The following is an 18,132-nucleotide window of genomic DNA, read 5'->3' as shown; positions in this document are numbered from 1 at the left end:
CTACACCCATCTGTCTTCTCTACATATCTTAAACTCTCATTTCGGAAATTCCATTTTGTTTCCTTGTATTCATACCCACCTTGTTTTATACTTTATGGAATCTCATGTGAGAAATACTAATCTATGTGTATGTATATTTTCCACACTGTATATTTTAGACAGTGTTGTTGATGGTATTAGAGAGGGTTAATGCTTATCTTAATGGTCTGATATATTTGTGAAGTATGACCAAAAATCCCCAACAGAGGTTTTAACAATGGTAAGGTAACATCAACAACGGCAGAAGCCGCAATAACAGCAGCAGCAGCAACAACAGTAGTAACAGTAACAAAAGCGGTCGCACCAACAGTGCCAGTAGAAACAACAGCAGCAACTGCAACAACATTAGCAGCAGCAAAAGCAGTAGCAACAACAACAGCAGCAAACAAGAAAAGAAACAGCAAACAACAAAAAAGAACAACAACTAGAAAACCACCACCGCCACCACATACCTGGCTTGTAACACTGGTACCATTCATCGTGGTGAAGGAGCCTCCCTCCAGTATGGAAATGTGCCCTCAGCGCTGAGAGCTACTTCTATCGTTCCCTGGCTCAGTTTGCACCCTGCACTCTACCCCCAGTGCTGAGAGCTACACCCTGCACTCTACCCCCAGTGCTGAGAGCTACACCCTGCATTCTACCCTCAGCGCTGAGAGCTACACCCTGCACTCTACCCTCAGTGCTGAGAGCTACACCCTGCATTCTACCCTCAGCGCTGAGAGCTACTTCTATCGCTCCCTAGCTCAGTTTGTACCCTGCACTCTACCTTCAGCGACCACCAACAGTCTCACTCATCAGACGGTCAACGGGGAGGCATGGTCTGGGACCGGGGCGCGGGGACGATGATTCCCATGAACCATCTTTAGGTACAATAAGTTTGTGGCACTTCATGACACTCAGGGACATACCCTCTGGTCCAGGCTACGAGGACAGACTGAAAATAAACAGACCTTCAGTCATTCTAAATAACCACTATACATTGGTTATTATTTACATAAATATAGTTCAGTATTTCTGAGAGTTAGAGGCATGTCCTAACTTACTGAAATTCTAGCTACATTAAGTAAATAAACAGCAGAATTAATGTTATAAGTTGCGTAGCAGCACATACCTATCCATGAATGTATCAGGAAGAGAAGGTAGTGAAGGAGGGGACCCTCTATATAAATTGAAATGTACATACATTGGACCCAGGGAGCTGGGGACTAGGTTGATCGATTAACGGTTAACAGTCGGGACCCAATGGCTGCAACTCCGTCCTTGTAAACATTGTTGATTACATTCGCATTTTACGTATATATACGCACACAAAAATTCTCACAGTCCACAAGAGATCTCGAGGTGCCTTGATGATGGTGTGGAAGTCTTAATCCAAGGAATTGGACCTGTCATTTTCCCTTCCTTGGATCGAACGCTATTGCCTCCCATCCCCAGGCACTACATGAACCCGAGGGATATTGTAATAATAATAGTAATGATAATAATAATGATAATAATGACGAGAGCAGCAGCATTAGCAGGATGGAGCATGGGCATAATTTCGCTAAGTCCAAAGGTTTGCAGCCAAGGTCGTCCCGGAACCGAGGTGTATGCAGGATGAGGATAAGTTGAAGGAATGAATCTTGCGACCTTGAACTAATTCTACTTAAGCGATTATAACAGCATAAAAAATAAGAGGAATTGATATGGAGCATAGGGATAGACTGCTTGAATTAAGAGGATCAGGGACAAGGTGACATAAGTGGAAGCTAGAAACAGATGAGTCACAGGGATGCTAAGAAGTACCTTTTCAGTCTCGGGGCGCTAGGGAAGCGAAATAAACTGGATGTGGTGATGGTGAAGGCAGACTTCATATACAACTTTTAGAGTAGGTATGATAGGGCCCAAGAGCCAGATACCATCAAATCCAGTCGATTAAGTTGGAGCCAAAAGCTCCAAACAAACAAATCGGTGAGTACACACGCCTACACCCACACACGCACCAATAATGCCAAGTAGTTTTTGCTAACTCACATTCACTAAGTGGACAGTGATTGCACACATCCCAGCATCTGCATTGTGTCGCACAAGATTTCCATTATTGCTCAAATTCTCCGCTACTCAGTTCCTCATATTTTATTACTTAAAGTGCAACATGGCACATGAAGTCGTGTTCGTTTGGTATTCAGAAGTTTCCTGTACAAGACTGAATATATTATAAAAGTTCCCGGTGCTGAACATTGTGTCATCGCTTGATACTATCTACACCTAGTTTGTGTAGTGAGCCAGAGTGTAGCACCTGGGACTTGCGGGAGGTAATGCCATTATCTCTACTGCTGGTATTCCACTCGTACCACTCATATAACAAATCTACTTGTACAAAAGGCTTTTGATATATGGCCATTAGTTATCTGCCTAGTCTTGAGACGTGACCGTTGGCAACTCACTTAGTGGGTGTGGTGACCTAAGCCTTGATACTTCTAAAACTACAGTAACGTAATGCACGTTATAATACATCACTCACTTCGATTTCTTTTTGGAATGAAACACTATCAAAACATGTATAGTAGCAGAATGATGAAGAGTGTCTCAGAAAGCCGGTGAAGAGGAAGGAGTTTGTGGCAACTACGGGAACTGGGGAGGGGTCGGGGGATGAGGATCATACAGGGGCCTCAGTCTCCCTCTGGACAGTGTTGTGTTGGGACTGGCATCTTGCGCTCCGGGATAATTGTGTGATTGTGGTGAGTGTTTGTTGAATTTTGTTGTAATTTGAGTACAGGAGGAGTGCCATTGTACACAGTGGAGGCTGGAGACGTGCGTGCCCACGAGCATGGCGTGTGTGATGCAGGAATGGTGATGCTAGCTTCTAGCAACCCCCCGCCCGGTGCTCACACCATGTTGTGCTCATGCCATCAAACGCCGAAAATATTTACATCTTTACATTCTCATAATGCCTTACCTGCGTATAAATTATAAGCGTAACTCGCCTTCACGTTCACAAATGGCCGATTTCAAGCGCTTTACGCACGCGGCTAAAGTTAGAAGACCATTTTTCACCTCTGATCCAGTGACCACACATATACAAAAAAAAAAACATTCAATTAAAACCCGAGAATGAATGAATTTTTGACCCACCAGACAATTTGGGCGTAATTGTGGGACTTCACCTGTGTGACGATTGTCAAAAATAGGGGTAATAGTGGCAGGCACGTCGGGAGAACTTGAGAAATAGCTTCCATGTGGGAGATAACTTTCAGACAAAGACCACTGCAAGTTGAGATAATGATATTCTTGCTCTCTGTTAGTTTGGAGAAAGAAAATGAAGTAAAATGAGGAAGAGAGAATGTCGGTGAGTAATACCGTGGCGGTGGTGAGTGTTTATGAATGTTTGGGTAGTGTTAATGTTGATGAGTGTTTGGGTAGTGTTAATTTGATGAGTGTTTGGGTAGTGTTAGTTAATGTTGGTGAGTGTTTGTGAATGTTTGGGTAGTGTTAGTTAATGTTGGTGAATGTTTGGGCAGTGTTAGTTAATGTTGGTGAATGTTTGGGTAGTGTTAGTTAATGTTGGTGAGTGTTTGTGAATGCTTTGATTGTGTTAATAAATGTGGGTGAGTGTTTATGAATGTTTTGGTTGGTAATAAATGCTGGTGAGTGTTTATGAATGTTTTGGTTTGTAATAAATGTTGGTGAGTGTTTTGATAAGATTCATAAATGCTGGTGAGTGTTTATGAACGTTTTTATGATATTGGTGGGGTTTTACGGATGTATTTCTAATATTGACGAGTGCTGAGGGAGGTTTTTGTAATGTTGAGTGTTGAGGAGTTTTTTGGTGTGTTGGTAGTATTTAGGAATGTTAGCGAGTTATTTTTTTATGGATGCCGGTGAGTGTTTACGAGCATTTTTTGATGTTATTGAATGTTTGTAAATGTTATTGTGATGTGAGTGTCTTAAGTGGGTAGTGTTACTTGAGTGTTGGTGAATGTTTCTTGAGTGTTGGTTGAGTGTTTCTTGAGTGTTGGTGAATGTTTCTTGAGTGTTGGTTGAGTGTTTCTTGAGTGTTACTTGAGTGTTGGTGAATGTTTCTTGAGTGTTGGTTGAGTGTTTCTTGAGTGTTGGAGTATGCTTTTTGGGTGTTGGCGAGTGTTTCTTAAGTATCGTTATGTTAATAGTATAAAATACCGAGACGTTTCGCCTTCTCAGTAGGCTTCTTCAGTCTAAACACTGAGGAGACTTATCTTCTTGAGTGTTTATTGTATGTTGGTGAATGTTTCTGAGGGTGTTAGTAGTGGTGGGTGTTTTACAGGTGGAGGTGGATGCATCATAGGTGGTGGTACTGGTGGATGTATCACAGGTGGTGGTGGTAGTGTTGGGTGTATCACAGGTGGTGGTGGTAGTGGTGGGTGTGTCACAGGTGGTGGTAGTGGTGGGTGTGTCACAGGTGGTGGTAGTGGTGGATGTATCACAGGTGGTGGTTACCTGGAGGTTATTCCGGGGATCAACGCCCCCGCGGCCCGGTCCATGACCAGGCCTCCCGATGGATCAGGGCCTGATCAACTAGGCTGTTACTGCTGGCCGCACGCAGTCCAACGTACGAGCCACAGCCCGGCTGATCCGGCACTGACTTTAGGTGTCTGTCCAGCTCTCTCTTGAAGGCAGCCAGGGGTTTATTGGCAATTCCCCTAATGCTTGATGGGAGGCTGTTGAACAGTCTTGGGCCCCAGACACTTATTGTGTTTTCCCTTAGTGTGCCAATGGCGCCCCTACTTTTTATTGGGGGTATTTTGCATCGCCTGCCCAGTCTTTTACTTTCGTAGGGAGTGATTTCTGTGTGCAGATTTGGGACCATTCCTTCCAGGATTTTCCAAGTGTAGATTATGATATATCTCTCCCTCCTGCGTTCCAAGGAATACAAGTCAAGTGCTTCCAAGCGTTCCCAGTAGTTAAGGTGCTTGACAGAACTTATACGTGCAGTAAAGGATCTCTGTACACACTCTAGATCTGCGATTTCACCTGCTTTGAATGGAGATGTTAATGTACAGCAGTATTCCAGCCTAGAGAGAACAAGTGATTTGAAAAGGATCATCATTGGCGTGGCATCTCTCGTTTGGAACGTTCTCATTATCCATCCTATCATTTTCTTTTCTCGTGCGATCGTGCCACTGTTGTGATCCTTGAAAGTGAGATCCTCAGACATTACTACTCCCAGGTCCCTTACATTATTTTTCCGCTCTATTGTATGGCCAGAGTCTGTAGTATACTCTGTTCTAGTTATTATCTCCTCCAGTTTTCCATAACGGAGTAGTTGGAATTTGTCCTCATTGAACATCATATTGTTTACCATTGCCCACTGGAAAACTTTGTGTATATCTTCTTGGAGGTTAACCGCGTCGTCAGCAGATGACAGCCTCATGCAGATCCTAGTATCATCCGCAAAGGATGATACGGTGCTGTGATGTATATCTCTGTCTATGTCTGATATAAGGATGAGGAATAAGATGGGGGCGAGTACTGTGCCTTGTGGAACAGAGCTCTTCACTATGGCAGCCTCCGATTTAACTCTGTTGACCACTACTCTTTGTGTTCGATTTGTTAGGAAGTTGAAGATCCATCTTCCCACTTTCCCAGTTATTCCTTTAGCACGTATTTTATGGGCTATTACGCCATGATCGCATTTGTCAAATGCTTTTGCAAAGTCTGTGTATATTACATCTGCATTCTGATTTTCTTCCAGTACATCCAAGGCCATATCATAGTGGTAGTGGTGGGTTTGTCACAGGTGGTCGTAGTGGTGGGTGTGTCACAGGTGGTGGTACTGGTGGGTGTACTGGATATTTTTCCTACACTTTAAATGACATTCTAACAGGATTGGAGAGTTCTAACACATTTACCCTGGATTCAATCCACAAAAGTCAGTTGACATACAGTTAGCAATTTTTACTACTGGATGGACAGGGGCAGCAGGTGCATAAGAAATGTTGCTCATATGTTTCTCTGTGCCAGGGAGTTGAACCCGGGACTTGGTAATTGAGTCGAGTGCTCTCACCAGAGCGTTCCGTTATCGGATCTGTGTTGTACCCCGGGGAAACTCCTTAGACCTCAGAAGTGCCGGGTGATGATGCTTTGCCTATACGCGTGGCAGCTCGCATGACAAGGCCTAGGGCGAGGCTACAGTTGGGTGAGGCCTGCAGTGAGGCAACACAATGAAGGCTACGTCCCACCGAAGCTTTTGACAGGTTTGGTCCAAGTTTTTATACTCCTGGGCTCCAGGAGTATAAAAACTCAAGAAACTCATTTATGGTATGCGAAAACCCGGTGAATACATCCTAGGTGATGGTGAGGTGTATTGCAGGGGGTGGGTGAGTGTATCATGGGTCCAACTGGTAAAAAAGTTAGAACACCATCTGTCTTTATTTTCATTTATATCTCTTGGGCACGCAATTTGTCCAGTGTTCCACATGATAGCATTTGTGGAAGGCTTTCATGAAGCTTGTATATATCAAGTGCTGGGGCTGATGCAGTCTTTTTGATACCTTGGTCTTATATCATTTAAAAATAATTTTTTTCCAACTTGAACTCACTGCCGCGAATCCTGTCTTGGTTACATATTTTTAGTACGATATTTACATCCCCATTATTTATTTCTGTTTTTCATTTATACACCTCAATCATACCCTCCCCCCCCCCACCCCACCAAATTCTACGCCTTTCTAGAGCGTGCAGATTCATTACCCTCAGTCTGTCCTCTTAGGAAAGATTTCTGTTACAAGGGGATCATGTTTGTCATCCTGTCTGCGTTTTGCAGCGCGTTTTTGTCCTTTCTGTAATACGGTGACCAGAACTGTGCAGCATAATCTGAATGAGGCCTAACCATCGATAAATAGAGTTGAATAACCTGATGACTCTTCTTATTTATACTTCCTGATATGAAGCCAAGAATACTATTCGCTTTATTGTGAACACTTACGCACTCTTGTCTTGTCTTTAAATTACTACTAACCAGAACTCCTAAATCATTTTCGCATTTAAATTGATTAAGTTTTACATTATCTAGTTTATAAGTACCATGGTTATTTTCTTTTCCAAGGCTTTGAGTTCTCCATTTGTCTATATTAAACTGCATCTGCCACTTTTCCGACCACTGCTTCACTCTATTCAGCTCTTCCCCAGAGTTTCGTTTTTAAGTTAAGATCGTTTAATCGGATCAGCTGCAAAATGTCAGCGTTGCTTTACAGTAACTAGCGAAAGGTTCGTGCAATTATTGGCATGCTCAAGTGCCGTCTGGTCACTGTTATGTAAATCATTCCAGGATTCTTGGAATGAATCTTATAATTTTAAAAAGTCCCCCTTTATTTCAAACATTCAACACTAGTGTATTATACCTGGAAGGCTGAAAGTGTTATTGAAATGTGTAGATGAACATTTGTTAATTTTATGTATAAAATACGTAAATATACCGCACTTAAGAACACTTCTTTTGTATAGCTTCAGTTTTTAACATGTTTATTATATACAGTACAGGAGAGTACCGGCAAAGTTTAGTCTGTATAAATACATATTTACTAATATAGTATACTACTTGGTCAGGAAACTTGGACTTCTTAGAGCCCTTGTGAAAACTTTGCAAAGTTTCTTCTGTTAGGCTTCAAACTTTCAACATTAGTGTGTTTTACTTAAAGGTTTTAGTAATTTATTGAGCCTCGTAGCTTCTTTTTGCTAATTTTACTAATATTAAATATTAGGCGGAATTTTAAATATTATTTTTAAGTTGCCAGAGTATAGTTTTTCTCCCAGCTGGGTCAGTGGGTCAGTAGCGTACACAGCTCCCGTTTATCGACCACAGGTTCGATTCCCCGCACACAAAAAAGTTGCCATTGTTTATTAAAGGTTTCTCCAACCCATAACAGTAGTTAGGACAAGAGCTGTACTCTGGCACAGGTTGTGGTTGTACAAATGTACATTGGATTACAGTTGTAGATGAGTGGAACAAATTCCCGAGTACCGTCGAAGCTAAAAACGTGTAGTTTTAAAAATAGGTTAGATAAATACATGAGTGGGTGTGAGTTGGACCTGACTAGCTTGTGCTACTAGGTCTGATGCCGTGCTCCTTCCTTAAGTGAATATGGCCTGACCTGACTAGGTTGGGTCATTGGCTTAAGCTGGTAGGAGACTTGGACCGGCCAGTAGGCCTGCTGCAGTGTTCCTTCTTTCGTATGTTCTTATGTACGGTGGCCATGACTCACGAAATCGTAATGACACGATTGCAAACAAACCATACCACAGGTAGGGCTTGAACCCTCGGTCAGAGAGTCGTAAAACTTCAGACCGACGCGTTAGCCACTGGCAAATGCCAGGCAGTGGCTAACGCTTCGGCCTGGAGTTTTAGGACTCTGACCGCGGGTTCAAGCCCCGCCCGTGGTATAGTTTACAGTGATCATGTTAACCTTACCACATACAGCAGGTAGCTGGTTTGAGAATTCATTACTGAAGATTGCATTTTCCTGCTATCATTTCAATGCCACAGACACATGATAAAGTATACCAAGATATATATACACCTCAGTGTATATGCATACACTACTGCTCTCGGTACATATGCATCATGGGATATACACTGCAAAGTATAAACAGTGTGAGAAAATAGACACTGAAAAGGCTCATAGTACGTGAGGGAGTTGGAGCCTTTGTATGCTGAATATGAGCACTATTGAGATTCCTTTGGTGACTGTGTGGTGGAATTTGGTGACTGTGGTGATATCTGGTGGGTGCAACATGCAAGTATTGACCCGCTCGTCATGGAGTATATGAGCTGCTGTTTGTGATTACTTCCCTTCCCCTCTCCCTCCCCAGTTACCACATCACTCCTCCAGCCCTCCCCAGTTACCCCTTCATTCCCCTCCCACGTTACCCTATCATTCCCCTTCCCCATTACCTCTAACACTGTGATACGTTTAAAGATATATTTTTTTCATTTATGTTAATGTAAAAATTAATAATTTTGTACCAAAAGAACCTTAGAAAACTTACCTAAAGTTATTATAACAAGCTCAATTTAATTTAGCCTATTCCAACTAAATATATTTTAGATAAGTTTATAATAATTTAATAATGAACAAAGACAATTAAATATATTTTTTCGTTAGTTTCAGAATGATTTTTGCGAAGTTATTGCATACACAAATTTTCCCTTGCCTTATGCAAGAAGAGCGTTGCTGTTTAATTCAAAATTGCAGGTTTTACCTATTCGGCACGACATATATAAGCACATATTTACTTGTTTATGTATGTGTATAAAAGAATGGAATTGGTTACTTGATCATGTCAAGGCCATGGATATCCATATAAAGAATATCCATATAAAGAATATCCATATAATATGAATATCCATATAAAGAATATCCATATAATATGAATATCCATATAAAGAATATCCATATAATATGAATATCCATATAAAGAATATCCATATAATATGAATATCCATATAAAGAATATTCATATAATATGAATATCCATATAAAGAATATCCATATAATATGAATATCCATATAAAGAATATCCATATAATATGAATATCCATATAAAGAATATCCATATAATATGAATATCCATATAAAGAATATCCATATAATATGAATATCCATATAAAGAATATCCATATAATATGAATATCCATATAAAGAATATCCATATAATATGAATATCCATATAAAGAATATCCATATAATATGAATATCCATATAAAGAATATCCATATAATATGAATATCCATATAAAGAATATCCATATAAAGAATATCCATATAATATGAATATCCATATAAAGAATATCCATATAATATGAATATCCATATAAAGAATATTCATATAATATGAATATCCATATAAAGAATATCCATATAATATGAATATCCATATAAAGAATATCCATATAATATGAATATCCATATAAAGAATATCCATATAAAGAATATCCATATAATGACTGAAGCTACAGAAAGTGAGGATAGTGTTTTTATGTACGTGGTGTTAAATTGACCATAATTGCTCTTTTTTTTCATGATTTTCTTCACTGTTATTCTTTATGTGAAGTTACTCTGATTTTTTTTAAATTTTGTTCTATTTTATTAGTAATGTTAAGATGAAAATTGAAATGACAGCATTCATAAATACCTAAATATATAAATTAACAGGAACCCCAGTGGAAATAAATTACATAGTTTGACTTTCTTGGGGGCTATTCTAGGATACACACACACACACACACACACATATATATTATATATATATATATCACACACACACACACACACACACACACACACACACACATATATATATATATATATATATATATATATATATATATATATATATATATATATATATATATATATATATATATATATATATATAAAGTCCATTCTGAAAAAATAGCAATTCCTAAGTAATAGCAACTCTAGCTCTGGGGCGAAACTTTTGAAGATATCGTAGCTACTAAAGCTTTAATAGAATACGTTTCAAAATCATTGCTCTACAGAAGTCTCCCAGTTCAGGCTGACAGGTGTCAACACTATGAAGTCCACCCTTGGTGATGGAATATAGCAAGGGAACAAATATCTTTTGTTCCAGCAATGTAAGTATCGTGTTGAATAAAATAACAGCACATTGTAGATGTGTCTAATTTTACTAAATATAAAATTAATCGGGGTAAATCTAATGGCTATAATTATAACCATAATTTTTAAAGGTGTGGACTGGAAAGCCAGTGGAAGGTCTCTGTCAGATGTCCAAAACCTCCAGCTGCAGGTCATCATATGACGAAGACCTGGGTCAGGAAACACTTTTACTGTTTCCTGACAAACCTAACCTAACCTAATCGGGGTGCCCTATATTTTATTAGTGAGAGTATTCGACTCACGACCGTAGGGTCCAGACTTCGATTCTCTGATTTTGAGAATCATTTAGAAATTATTTTACATTTATGTTGCCCCAGTTGACCTAGCAGAAAAAACTAATGTTGTAATTGTGTGGTAGCCGCCGACTCTTGTGAGTCGCAACCAGGGAGAACTATTCTGTTGAATTTCTTACTTGCAAAGGAAACTAGTCCTGTTGAAATGTACTTGCATTAGAAAACACTCCAGTCTTTTTATTATGTCACATCCAGGGTAAGAAAACACTCCAGTCTTACTGTAATGTCGTATCCTGGGAAGAAAATACCCCAGTCTTACTGTAATGTCATATCCTGGGTAAGAAAACACTTCAGTCTTACTGTAATGTCATATCCTGGGTAAGAAAACACTTCAGTCTTACTGTAATGTCATATCCTGGGTAAGAAAACACTTCAGTCTTACTGTAATGTCATATCCTGGGTAAGAAAACACTTCAGTCTTACTGTAATGTCGTATCCTTTGTAATACACCTCAAGTACCGTCTTGAAGGCTCAATTGTTGGGTAAAGTCTCCCCGTATCTAGTAATATTAACTAAACAAAGCAGATAAACACCGTAATCGGTGATAAAGGAGGGGAGGAAAATATTACTTACATTACTTTATGGTAAAACAGTGGTATCTTCCTGACCCAGTTTTGGGAGGTCGAGCTCTGGTTACTGTGCCTCATATGCGATATCACCTGTTTGAGGTGAGCACATAGGATGTGTGTGTGTGATATCACCTGTTCGAGGTGAGGGGTTGAGCTCTAGTTGTTGGGGTAAGTGTGCGTGCAGGACGATGCATTAATGATGGGGCAATGCATTAGGGTTGCAGAGAATGGTTGTTAGACACGTGAAGGTCACTAGAGGGACTCCACTAGTGTTGCTGGTCTTGTATCGTTCGGCATGTGCTGGCGTCGTTTAGGGTGTGTTTCCATCGTTTAGGGTGTGTTAGCATCGTTTAGGGGGTGTTGGCATCGTTTAGGGGGTGTTAGCATCGTTTAGGGTGTGTTAGCATCGTTTAGGGTGTGTTAGCATCGTTTAGGGGGTGTTGGCATCGTTTAGGGGGTGTTAGCATCGTTTAGGGTGTGTTAGCATCGTTTAGGGGGTGTTGGCATCGTTTAGGGTGTGTTAGCATCGTTTAGGGTGTGTTAGCATCGTTTAGGGGGTGTTGGAATCGTTTAGGGTGTGTTAGCATCGTTTAGGGGGTGTTGACATCGTTTAGGGTGTGTTAGCATCGTTTAGGGGGTGTTGACATCGTTTAGGGTGTTAGCATCGTTTAGGGGGGTGTTAGCATCGTTTAGGGGGTGTTGACATCGTTTAGGGTGTGTTAGCATCGTTTAGGGGGTGTTGACATAGTTTAGGGTGTGTTAGCATCGTTTAGGGGGTGTTGACAACGTTTAGGGTGTGTTAGCATCGTTTAGGGGGTGTTAGCATCGTTTAGGGGGTGTTGACATCGCTTAGGGTGTATTACCATCGTTTAGGGGGTGTTAATAATAATATCTTCATTTACTACAAGGACATGTACAAGGTATACAGGCCTAGCTGACATACTACTATATAGAAAGCCGCTTGTTATGCAGAGCATTTCGGGCAAATTAGGCCAGTTTTGTCCCAGGATGCGACCCACACCAGTCGACTAATTCTCAGGTACCCATTTTACTGATGGGTGAACATAGACAACCGGTGTAAAGAAACCCTCAATGTTTCTACGTTCGCTGGGAATCGAGCCCAGACAGTCGCATTGTGAAGCGAGAACTTTAGCCACCAGGCCACGGGGCGTGTTGGCATCGTTTAAGGTGTGTTGACATCGTTTAGGGCGTGATGGCATCGTTTAGGGCGTGATGGCATCGTTTGGGATGTGTTGGCATTGTTTAAGGTGTGATGGCATCGTTTAAGGTGTGTTGGCATCGTTTAGGGTGATAGCATCGTTTAAGGTGTGGTGGCATCGTTTAGGGTGTGTTGGCATCGTTTAGGGTGTGTTGGCAATGTTTAGGGTGTGATGACATCGTTTAGGGCGTGATGGCATCGTTTAAGGTGTGTTGGCATCGTTTAGGGTGTGATGACATCGTTTAGGGCGTGATGGCATCGTTTTAGGTGTGTTGGCATCGTTTAGGGTGTGATGGCATCGTTTAAGGTGTATTGGCATCGTTTAGGGTGTGATGGCATCGTTTAAGGTGTGTTGGCATCGTTTACGGTCTGATGCATCGTTTAAGGTGTGTTGCATCGTTTGGGGTGTGTTAACATCGTTTAGGGTGTCTTGGCATTATTTAGGGTGTGATGGCATCGTTTAGGGCGTGATGGCATCGTTTGGGATGTGTTGGCATTGTTGAGGGTGTGATGGCATCGTTTAGGGTGTGATGGCATCGTTTAAGGTGTCTTGGCATCGTTTAGGGTGTGATGCATTGTTTAAGGTGTGTTGCATCGTTTAGGGTGTGTTGGCATAGTTTAGGGTGTGTTCACATCGTATAGGATGTGTTGGCATCGTTTAGGGTGTGATGGCATCGTTTAAGGTGTGTTGGCATCGTTTAGGGTGTGTTGGCATCGTTTAGGGCGTGTTGGCATCGTTAAGGGTGTGTTGGGATTGTTTAGGGTGTGTTGGCATTGTTTAGGGTCTGTTGGCATTGTTTAGGGTGTGTTGGCATCGTTTAGGGTATGTTGGCATCGTTTAGGGTTTATTGGCATTGTTTAGGATGTATTGGCATCGTTTAGGATGTGTTGGCATCGTTTAGAGTGTGTTGGCGTACCTGTCACGAAAATGTTGTGACGATCCTGCAAGAGGGGGGGGGGACCTTAATGTTGGTGAAGTGCTCTTGATCTTTGGAATTAGAACTACCTTCCTTTTCCTCGGATTAAACTTAATTATCTGCCATTTTCCCAGGGGGTTGCATGACTCTTACTATTCAGAGCTTTGCCAGAATTGTAATGGTAATGTAAGTGTAGGTGATGTACCTATGACTGGTTTCTATTGTTCTACACTGGAAGCTCCTTCTCACAAAGGAGGGGCGAGGAGTTTTTGATCCAAGGAATTGACTTGTTCTTCCTTGCCTTGCACAAATGACCTGCATATAAAGGCTTACGACGACGTTTCGGTCCATTTTGGACCATTTACAAAGTCACATAGCGTGCCTTTGTAAATGGACCAACAAGGACCGAAACGTCGTCATAAGCTACTCTCTCCTATGTGCGGGTTATTTGTATATTGTTACAGTCACGGTATTGTGCCTTTTTGTTCTTCCTTGGATTGAATCCAAATGCTGCATAATCCCTACTTATTAAGTACTTACCATGAATGTGATGATAATAATAATAATAATAATTATAATAATTATAATTCTACTATATAAGATCGTCCTGGTAGCACCAAAAATCATATATTGTCCATAGTCATGTAATAGCTAACTTGTCAAATTAACAGTAATATCAAGGCTCGCATTAAGGTTACCATTTACCCTTCAGTAATAAGGAAAAGCTAAAGGGTAATAAAATACTTTGTTAATGCTTTTTTTACCACGTATTTTCACGTCATTTTAAAATTTTTAAGAAAAACAGTGAAATAATGTTTTGGACGAAAACTAAAAGCTAGCAACTTAAACTAGCCTTACTAATAATTACGTAATATGAAGTTAATTTACTTAAACTAAGAATATACATGCTTATTTCACTGTCTCCCTGGGTAACATGTTAATTTAATTAACCTAAGAGTACACATGTTTATTTCACCTTCTTCCTAGGGTAGAGAAGCTTCAGGTGATGACCAGGCTTCAGAAACAATGTATTCTCAAAAACATTACATGATCTTCAAATAAACATCTACTTGAAGCAAGTTTGGTATTTTAGCGACAAGTTCCGCTGTTTTATCTCCAGGCGATGGTGAGCTCTTTCCTCGGTTATTGGTTGATTGATGCACTGTGGTTATTAAGGCTGCACATAACCTTTTCAACCACCAGACAGGAATAATATCTAGAATAGAGATTAGTGTAAACTGTTAGCATATATACGCTGAAATACACCTCTTGGTGTATATAACCTGTGTATGTATATATACGCTGAAAGAAATACAATATACCTCTCGGTGTACATAACCTGTGGAGGCATATTTAACATACGTGTAATTAAAATATTTTTATTTAGCTTTTCTGAAAAGAGTTAACAGTATAGATAATTTGGACAGAATGTTTGTGGTGACAATAGCGACAGGAATTTGCCAATAATAATTGTGGTAACAGTAGCGAGAAGAATGGCAGGTTCATAATAATAGTTACTGTAGCGACTGTTATTTGCTTGTTGGGTTGGATGGGAATTATTGTTGAGGTAGTTGAAATTGTGGTTGTAAATGTAGTTGAAGTTGGTGATAATGTGGTTGGATGTAACTAGTTAGTGATAGTGGTTGGAAATGTAACCAAAGTTAGTGATAGTGGTTGGAAATGTAACCAAAGCTAGTGATAGTGGTTGATAATGTAGCTGAAGTTAGTGATAGTGGTTGATAATGTAGCTGAAGTTAGTGATAGTGGTTGGAAATGTATCTGAAGTTATTGAAAGAGGTTGGAAATGTAACCAAAATTAGTGATATTGTTTGGAAATGTAACTGAAGTTAGTGATACTAGTTGGAAATATAGGTGACGTTAGTGATAGTAATTGTAAATGTAACTGAAGTTAGTGATGGTTGGAAATGTAACTGAAGTTACTGATAGTGGTTGAAAATGTAACTAAAATTAGTGATAGTGGTTGGAAATGTAACTGGGGTTAGTAATGGTATTTATAAATATAACTGAGGTTAGTGATAGTGATTTTAAAGTGTATCAAAAACCGACCAACCAACATTATCTTCTCCACGACACCAATCAGAAATTTAATCATAAGCTTCTTCCTTCTTGTCCTCTGAATCTGTAGTAGTGAATTCCTTGAGCAAAAATGTTGTTTTATCAAGCAAATATCTTCTAAACTTCAGTATCTTCATCACTTCATAAGAGACTACAGATGCTGTGTATGTAACATCTTCAACTCACCCAGACATGATACCGCCGAGAGAAGATACAGTCCTCCCTATTAACTCCGTTGTTAAACACGTCTCTAGCATCTTTTCCAATACCACATTAAAAGCAGCTACCTCCACATCCACCACCATCAAAGACATCACCAGTAAGGGACACCACGAGGTTCAGTCCTCTGCAGGGGTGTACGTAATGCCTTTTGCCACGACTGCAACCACTTATACGTGCGCGAGACATCCAGAGACCTCCGAACACGTATTTTAGAACACCAATTCGCTAGCAGAATAAACAACTTGAGGAACACCTTTTTTTTACACCGAAACACCCACAATCATTTACTTAAGTTCAGAGACATAAGACTCATCGCCAGAGAAGACAGTGTCGCAGGAATCTTGACTCATCTTTATATCCAGTAGTTTCAACCAGAACAACGGCTTTTACAATATAGCTGAACCTCTTGCCAAGAAACTTCATCGTTATCTTACATAGCAACATAATTACTGGGCCATGCCGGGCAGGTCCTCCTCATATCCTACCTCGTCGCAGCTTCAACAATCCTCACCTGACTCTTCACGTCACTGTGATTCCTATATATATTCACATACTCTCTACTCAGGTAGTTTCCCCTCAAGGGAGGTTCATTGACGCTGATGAGGAGCTCTTGATCTAGGGAATTGGATCTGTGCTCCGGTTTCCTGAATTGAGCCTGAATACTTTCCATTCCCCCTCCCCTCCCCACATGCGCCGTATAATCTGCTCAGGTAGATCTGTTTGAAACCTGATCAAGTCCACTGTGTGGGCGAAACGTAGTCAATGAAGGATCGCATTATACTACATTTGTTTATTTTTCCATCGTGTAGGTATTTTATACCATTTATCTCCACACATAAATCTTGATAGGTGACTTGAAATAATGTTGATAGTGTTATTAGTATAGTGTAAATATACAGTAGGAAGGTATATTGTAGTTATAGATAGTTTAGTTAGTATCTTTAATAGATAGTGTTGTCTTTTTGCAGTAAACACCAGCGGGTCCCCATCTTTAATTAAAGTGGTAACACATTCCGCTCACACTCAGAGGTTCTGGGTTCAATTAAGGTACATCAAGTCGTATGGGCAAGTCTTGTTACACCTGCTGCTCCTGTTCAGTTCGCAGTAAATAGATACCTGGGAGGTTGTCGACGTTGTGGGTCGCATCGTGACAAAGAGTACTAAAGTACCCCAGTGGAAGTGTAAACATTCTAACTTTCTTGGGTTATCGTACCTGGAAGCCTTTCTTTAGGGGGATCACTGCCCCCGCGGTCCGGTCCTAGACCAGGATCACTGCCCCTGCGGTCCGGTCCTAGACCAAGATCACTAACCCTGCGGTCCGGTCCTAGACCAGGCCTCCTAGTTGCTGACCTGAGCATGACCTTGGGTTAATAATACAGAGAAAGTCTTCTGTGTTTTTGAGATCGTTGATACTAGAGGCCGTCTCGGCTGATGCTGTACGGGATGAGTGTAATGAGTTGGGGAAATTCTTTGTGAGTGTAACATAGTTATTTATATTTGTTTTGGATATTTGGTATGCTCGTTGTTGAGTTCGTTTCTGTGGAGAAGAATTTGTTGAATTCTGTAGTGCCAGAAGCTAAGGGAATGGTGTTCCATTGTGTTTGGTCTGGTGTGGGGATTTGGGAAATAGTTCTCTTGGATTTTCATGTAGCCTTTAGCTTACTGGGATTCTGTTTTTTTCATAGGAGATGTGTTTGGGCATTGTGTTGGTTATTCTCCGGGAATTTTGCCGTGTCTAAACTTATTTCAACTCTCATGCTTTTCGGCATTTGATCAAAATAAACTTTTGATATACCTTTGATGATTTTCAAGAGTTTTATATTCCCTGGCCTTGGGCCAGGTTTGTATTGTGCTACGTTATTTAGTAATTTTACAGAGATTTACTGTATAAATAATACCTGTAATAATAATTTTATTTCAAATCATTATACGTAAGGTACAAGTCAGTTAAACGCACATAAGCCGGAAATGCTGTGCATACTTATCAATAATGGGTATATAGTAAGTATAGCTTTTTTTCTGTGTATTGTAAAATGGTCCAGTCTTCACGGCACACGTGGTGTGTTAGCTTGTCTGTGAGAGAAACCCTTTGTTATAAGATGAGTGAGTGTGTGGGTATCAAGACAGGTGAAGGCGTGATAGC

General features: G+C 40.4%; 1 protein-coding gene across 1 annotated transcript in view; it reads left to right on the top strand.

The window, feature by feature from the left end:
* The first annotated feature begins 2,652 nt into the window (after window positions 1-2,652).
* Dg (Dystroglycan) overlaps window positions 2,653-18,132 on the top strand; it is a 388,752-nt gene continuing 373,272 nt past the window's right edge. Inside the window, exon 1 of the mRNA XM_053774045.2 lies at window positions 2,653-2,759. The gene's annotated coding sequence lies outside the window, so the exon portion shown is untranslated. The remainder of the gene's footprint in view (window positions 2,760-18,132) is intronic.

This window comes from Cherax quadricarinatus, chromosome 7 (assembly GCF_038502225.1).
Source record: "Cherax quadricarinatus isolate ZL_2023a chromosome 7, ASM3850222v1, whole genome shotgun sequence".
In the NCBI taxonomy this organism is placed as follows: domain Eukaryota; kingdom Metazoa; phylum Arthropoda; class Malacostraca; order Decapoda; family Parastacidae; genus Cherax; species Cherax quadricarinatus.
Note: the sequence above shows the minus strand (reverse complement) of the source record. Positions and strands in the feature narration are given on the sequence as shown.